This window comes from Neophocaena asiaeorientalis, unplaced genomic scaffold, assembly GCF_003031525.2.
Source record: "Neophocaena asiaeorientalis asiaeorientalis breed wild unplaced genomic scaffold, Neophocaena_asiaeorientalis_V1.1 scaffold118, whole genome shotgun sequence".
Taxonomy (NCBI): domain Eukaryota; kingdom Metazoa; phylum Chordata; class Mammalia; order Artiodactyla; family Phocoenidae; genus Neophocaena; species Neophocaena asiaeorientalis.
Window position 1 is genome coordinate 2,593,292 of NW_020175528.1, and position 6,507 is coordinate 2,599,798.

The 6,507-nt window shown below is 40.6% G+C and overlaps 1 protein-coding gene across 1 annotated transcript in view; it reads left to right on the forward strand.

The window, feature by feature from the left end:
* Positions 1 to 6,507, forward strand: part of ATP1B3 (ATPase Na+/K+ transporting subunit beta 3) — a 44,242-nt gene that overhangs the window by 547 nt on the left and 37,188 nt on the right. The gene's annotated exons all lie outside the window — the stretch shown is intronic.

Sequence of the window (6,507 nt, forward strand, 5' to 3'; positions counted from 1 at the left end):
GGCGAGCGAGGCTGCGGGGCCCGCTGGCAGCCGCCGCCGGGCCGCGCCGGTTCCTTCCTCCCTGCCGGGAGTGGGCCACACGTGCTGCCCGGGCCTGCGGCGCCGGAAGCCGGTAAACCCTTGCCCGAACCCCGAGCGCGTGGGGGCTGAGCGCCCGGCCTCCTTTGTACGGAGCGCGCCGGCCCGGAGAGGCCTGGCGGAGGCGGCCAGCGGCGCCGAGCGGTTTGGGGAAGCCCGACCTTGCCCCACGCCCGGGGAGAGGAAATTTCCACTCCCGCCGCTATCTTGTGACTCGTCCACGCTGCCACCCTAGCTGGTCGGAAGAGTGTGAGTGTTAAGTGTGTGGTCTGCACTCATGTTTTAAGCACAGAAGTACACGGTACACGAAAGTGCACTTGAGTTTGGACAGTAAAAAGACCGTTTAAAAGGTTGCTTTCTCCCTAATTCCTTTATAATGACACAGGTTTTCTTACCAACGTGCTTCATTGGGGGAAAGTAAATCCGGTCTGAATGGCACAGTTTTTTTTCCTGTGCCTTCAAAACGTGTGATGATTGAATTTGCTAGCAGTTTTTCCTCTGCGTGGGTTCTTTGTTTTAAAAGAAATATTTAAACCATCCGCCAGTGTGGTGCTGCTTTGGAGTGACTCTTTTTTTTTTTTGGAAAAATTATGTTTATATCTGAATAAGGACTAGTGCGCTTCCTCCTCCCCCCTTTACACTTAAGTAAACTAGTTTTTCTTTCCTTTTGAAAAATATTTTGTTAGTTGGTCATGACAGACCTTTTTTTCTGAGTGAGAATATTTCTAGAGTTGAGAACTATTCGGGCATGACATTGTCAAGAGAAGCACGAAGAGAGTAAATTTGCTCTGACTTAGAAAATAGACTGGCTGTTGCTTGAAATCGGCTCCTCCAGAGTGGAAAGGTGGCTTAAAGTCCTATCACAAGGTGAAAGGGGCCTTGGAGGTTTTTTAGCCCAAACCCTGCTTTAGAGACGAGAAAAATGAGCCCCAGAGAGGTTTCGTTTTTACTTTGTGTAAAATTACATATTCCAAAGAGCCAAGAAAAGAACCAGTTGTCCTTTAAACCTAGTCCAGCGGTGGTATTATTTTACACATGCCTTGCCTAACTGCATGGTAATCACTCACGATTTTTTTTCGAATGGCTGTCTGTGGGGAACCCACTAATGTGATGAGGAAATAGATCTTGCATCTGGAATTAAATGGGGGAAAAAACTGTGAACAGTTATTATTGTTTCTAGAGTGTCCTCACTTTCTGCTGAAGGAATTTATGAGTGGTGGAGAGTGGTTAATTTGTGTAGACTACCTTTCTCAGTGCCTTCTCATTTCCAGTAGTAAGTGTCTGCACTTTGTGTTAGAATGACATTTCTTAGTGCAGGTTGTGCTCCTTATCTAACCTTTGTATTATATGCTTTTGGGGTAGAGATTTTATTTGGTACGTGCATTTAAATAGATAACACGCACAAATTATCAGAGTATGCGGCATCATGTAAGGGCAGTGGGAGTAGTACAAGTAAAGTTGGGATTAGTTTTGGAAGGATTAAGGCAAGACCTTTTTTTTCAAAATCGAAAATATCAACAAATAGTAAATTTCTGGGTTTATTGTAATAATAGTAAGCCAGCCGGCGAATGGCATAAATAGGTGAAAGCTATCCATAATCCTATCCCAGTATAAGGGCACTCACTCCAAGGAAATGTGGAGGAGTGGTGCCTGGAGGCTGAAATCCATACTCAGCTCCCTGGGCTGTGTACCCTAGAGCATGGGGTGTGCCTGGAGAAAGCGTATCTTCTTGTAGTTCTCAGAAAGGCAGTGTATGAGTGAGCTGCCTAATCTCATCACCCCAGAGACGTCCACTATTCATATTTTGGTATATGTCTGGGCAGACTTTAAAAATGTGTATAATGTTACTATTAATTTTTTTTTAACAAAAAGAGATCATACCGTAAGTGTTGCTTTATAATCTTTTGAGTATATTGTGGGCATCTTCCCATGTTAATAAATAAAGACCTATATCACCACTTTTGATAGCTGGCTAGTGTTCCATTGTATAGTTAGACGTACTGGGATTTTTTTTTTTTTTTAAGTTTACTAATGTGTACCGTATGTATACATGGGAGATACCCAGGGTAATAGGAGTAACTCCTGATTTTTTTTTTAACCAGTGCATTATTGTATGTATTGGTCCCTCCTCCTCCCATTCCCTTCATCCTTGTACATTTTTGCAAGTTTATTTCCTTGAGATATGCTTCTACTGGTGGAATTTCTGGGTTGTGGATAACATTATGTACGTTTTATATTCTGAAAACATGTTATAGGCTTTTTAATTAAACCTCATTAGTGCAAATTTTTTCTTTTAGTCGCTTTTGAAATTAATGGCGGGGGGGGAATTATTACATCTATTTTTCTTTTTTTTTTTTAACATCTATTTTTGACCTAGGTAAATTTGCTGGGCTGCTGGCATATAAAGAAAACCTTTCTCTACCTCAAGGATTCTATAAAGACATTTAAGATGTTTCCTGATTTTATTTTTTACAGTCAAGGCTTCAGTACATTTGTCCCATGTAATCTGAGGTTCCTCTCCAAGTGCATTATCTATGTTAAAAACACATGTTTAAAAAGCAATTTTGCAGTTTACCTTGGGGATAAAGTGAAAATACTACGTTTCATCTCATTGCCTTATTTAAAACAGCTGTGTGAAGAATTTGATTAGCTTCTTGTATATTTGGTTAATATGTGACACTTGGTTACAGCAGTTTCAAAGTGCTTATATAAACGCACTTACCTCATTCCATCTTCACAACTTTCTACGCACACCATGTAGGTGATCAAAGGTGATCAAAGTGTTCCTAAGAGCTGTTTTCTCAAGCTGGACAGTAAGGATGCATCAGGAATAAGTAGTTGCCTTTTACGAAAACACAGGACAAAGACAATTTTTAGCACCTTGTGGCTATGTTGCAGATATTAAACCTAAATGTATTACGTACAATTAGAGTAAAAGGCAGCTCAAAGATCATCTAGTGTTATTTAGTTGTAGACAGTGGACCATGTGTTGCAGTTAACATTTTTTAAAATAATGAAATAGAATAGAAAAATTATCAAAGTTTATTCTGCCTAATAAGTTTATTCTAAGAGAAAATATCATTCTGTGAAACTTTTTGTATATTCAGATACCTTGGTGTAAAATGTATTTCTTACTGTGGCTCACAATCAAGAAAAGGTTGAAAGCCACTAATCTAGCCCTGTGCCCTCATTTTCATACGTGAGAAAATTGAACCCACAGATCTGATCTGTCAGAATTCACTTACTCAGCTAGTGATAGAATCCTTGGCCTCAGACTCTCCAAGGACAGAGCTTTTTTTTTTTTTTAAACATGATGTAATGTCATTTAATGACATCTGCTTGTGGGCTTCTTTGGAGTTCATTATCTTAAGGTTATTTGTCAATAAATGCTTTATTTTAACATGGACCTAAAACTCAAGTTACTGATTCCAAGCAGGGTCAGGATTCTGGACCCAAACTACTAATATCTACATTTTGTTCATGTGCTTCTCTTTATTACAGGTCTCTTTTATTATAGGTCACATTATATATGAAGTGCTGTTTTTTCAGTCACCTGCTCCCATTCTGGGTTATGCCTCAGTAAATGCTCTGCTTTGGAGATCAGGCTCCATCCCATCTTGGGTGTCTGACTGTAGGGGAGAAGGCAAGTGTGTTTATTTTCCCAGTTTTGTAAGGTATTCTTTGTCCTGTGGAGTGACATATTAAACTTTACAAAAATATGCACTGTTGGGAAAGTAACAGGACTTGCCTTACCCTGTGTGGAGGCTATAAATATGAAGGGCAGTGGTGGGTGTGGCAGCGGCAGCAGCTGAGGCTAACCGAGCTGTCCCCCAGCAGGAGGCAGCACTTCTGGACTGCTAGTGGAAGGGAGGGAGGGGGCAAGTGTGTGTGTGATGTTCCAGATACCTTTGTAATTACAGTAGTATGTGCTTTACTGTGTTAAAGAGCAGCCTCCCCTCACCCCCGAAGTAATTCCATTTCTTTGAAATTAACTTTTGAATTTATATTTTTAGAATTAATTTAGTTGTATTAAAAGAAGTTTAAAAACCCTCCTGTCCTTAGTAACAACTTTACTGTGATTTATCATTGTGTTTGATTAAGGACCGTTTAACGCTTTTATGTTCCAAACACTTTTATTGAAATATGCCAAGAGTACATGGGCAGCACACATGTATGAGCAGGAAAAAAAATCACATGTACAATAATTGTTAAAAAGTGAAGGTTAATCTTAGGAGATATCAGTTCCCCTTCCCCTCCCCCTTTCGACTTCCGGCATTTCCATTATGGTTAAGCCTCTACTAACCTAGCATTTAAAAAAAGGGAATTGTGTAATAGGAAAAAAAAATTAACTTTGGAAGATAAATTTATTATGTTCTAATTATGCATTCATTATATTGATTTTGAAGTAAAACCTGCCATCTTTAATCACATAGAGTAACCACTGTTAACATTTTCCTATGTATAAAGTTTTTTCAAATGTATAAATAAAATTTGAAAATACACAGTTAGATATACGTAGTTTGATCACTTAACGTTTAAGGGGAATGTTTTTTATTCCTCTGCCACTTTCTGTTGGGGTATCCCTGGCCCTCTCCATCACTTCTGTGGGGACTGTCCACACTTCCTGCTAGAACTTACATGTTCTGGTGGCTTTAGTTATTATCTCCGTTTGAGACCCCCAAATCTGCATTTCTAGTCCCTAAGACTTTTTTGTATTCTTATTACCAAATGCCTGTCAGAAATCTTCAGTTGGATGTTTCATGGGCACCTCTTCGTGTAACTCTGTTGCCCTCAGGGCTCCTTAGCACGACAGGCAGACTCTTTGCAGTCTGGTTGGCATATTTCTCCCCTGTCATCTCTACTGTTCCACATAGTTCTCTCCCACTGCTTTTGGGCCTGTTTCCTAGCTTCCGAGCCTCTCCTTCCTTCAACTTGGCCTGGCTACTCAGATGTCAGCTGTGATGGCCTGATCTCTGGTAAACCTTTTCGAACCATTCTTTGCCTTGAGACTGGGTCAAGTGCTCCAGTGTATTCTATGATACCTTTTTCTAGTATAGTATTTATGACTTCAACAGTATTGTTGTTACCCGCTTATTAGACATAAGCTTCTTATTCACATCTTACCCGTCTTGAATTCCCTAACACCTAGCCTGTTGCCCGGCACTTAGTGGGAATGTAATAAGACGTGGTTGAATGAATGAACAGTATTATGAAATGTTTCCAGTCTAATTAAATGTAATTAGTCTTCTGCAACATTGTTTTTAATGTCTTTGATGGTTTTGGTGTATCATAGCATAATGGTTCACCCAGTGTTTGGGCATTTTCCTTTTTTTTTTTTTTCCTTTTTGCTTCAGCACTGATGGTTTTCATAGTTCAGTGTTCAGAAAAAGCTTCCACTTAACTTTCTCAGGGAGACTGAGAAAGAGACTCAGCTGAGTTTGACATGCCCCTGTCGTGCATCTGATTAGGATAACAGAACCAGGGTAATTATCCAGGCCTCCTGTGTCCTGCTTTATTGCTCTATTCTGCTTCTTATATGGCTCTTATGAGAACTTCATAAAGATTTTTCTTTTCTTTTTAAACTTACCTGCTCTCAGATTTAATGGGGGTTTATTTAATAGTATCATCCTCTCCCTACAGGGTGCTATTTAACTAATAATATTTTTAAAAAGAATTCCCTAACTTAACAACCTCCCCATATCTGTTTAAACTTTGTTACTGAGTCATTGGTGGAGCTGGCTCATTTATGACTTCCTCCTAGTACTCTGCTGATGCCACGGTAAGGAATTGACCCTTGTCTACAGCATGAGGTACTTTTCTTTTGATGGTTTCTGGCCAGTTGGCAGTATCTGGTCCATAAAAGTGGCCCTTACCCCTACTCTATACTTCTCTAGCCATTCCTTTCCTGGTTCTCTTGTTTCCTAGATGTAGATTTCCCAGGTGCTGTCTTTGGCCTTGTTTTCTTTTCATCTTCTTCATCTCATAAAACAATTGCAAAGATTACTGACAGATTTTACTTCTTGGTTAACATCTCTCTGAGATTCCAGTTGCTTCTTGCACATCCCATAAACCTGAGAGTGGGGCTTCCCTGGTGGCGCAGTGGTTGGGAGTCCGCCTGCTGATGCAGGGGACACAGGTTCGTGCCCTGGTCTGGGAGGATCCCACATGCCACGGAGTGGCTGGGCCGGTGAGCCATGGCCGCTGAGCCATGGCCGCTGAGCCTGCGCGTCTGGAGCCTCTGCTCCGCGGCGGGAGAGGCCACAGCAGTGAGAGGCCTGCGTACCGCAAAAAAAAAAAAAAAAAAAAAAAAAATTGATTGTGGGATTGAGCCATCCTTTCACTTTTTCTTTCTTTCTTTTTTTTTTTGATTCTCAGGCAGCTTCCCAGTTAGGACATTGTTTATTTTATTTATTTATTTTTAACATCTTT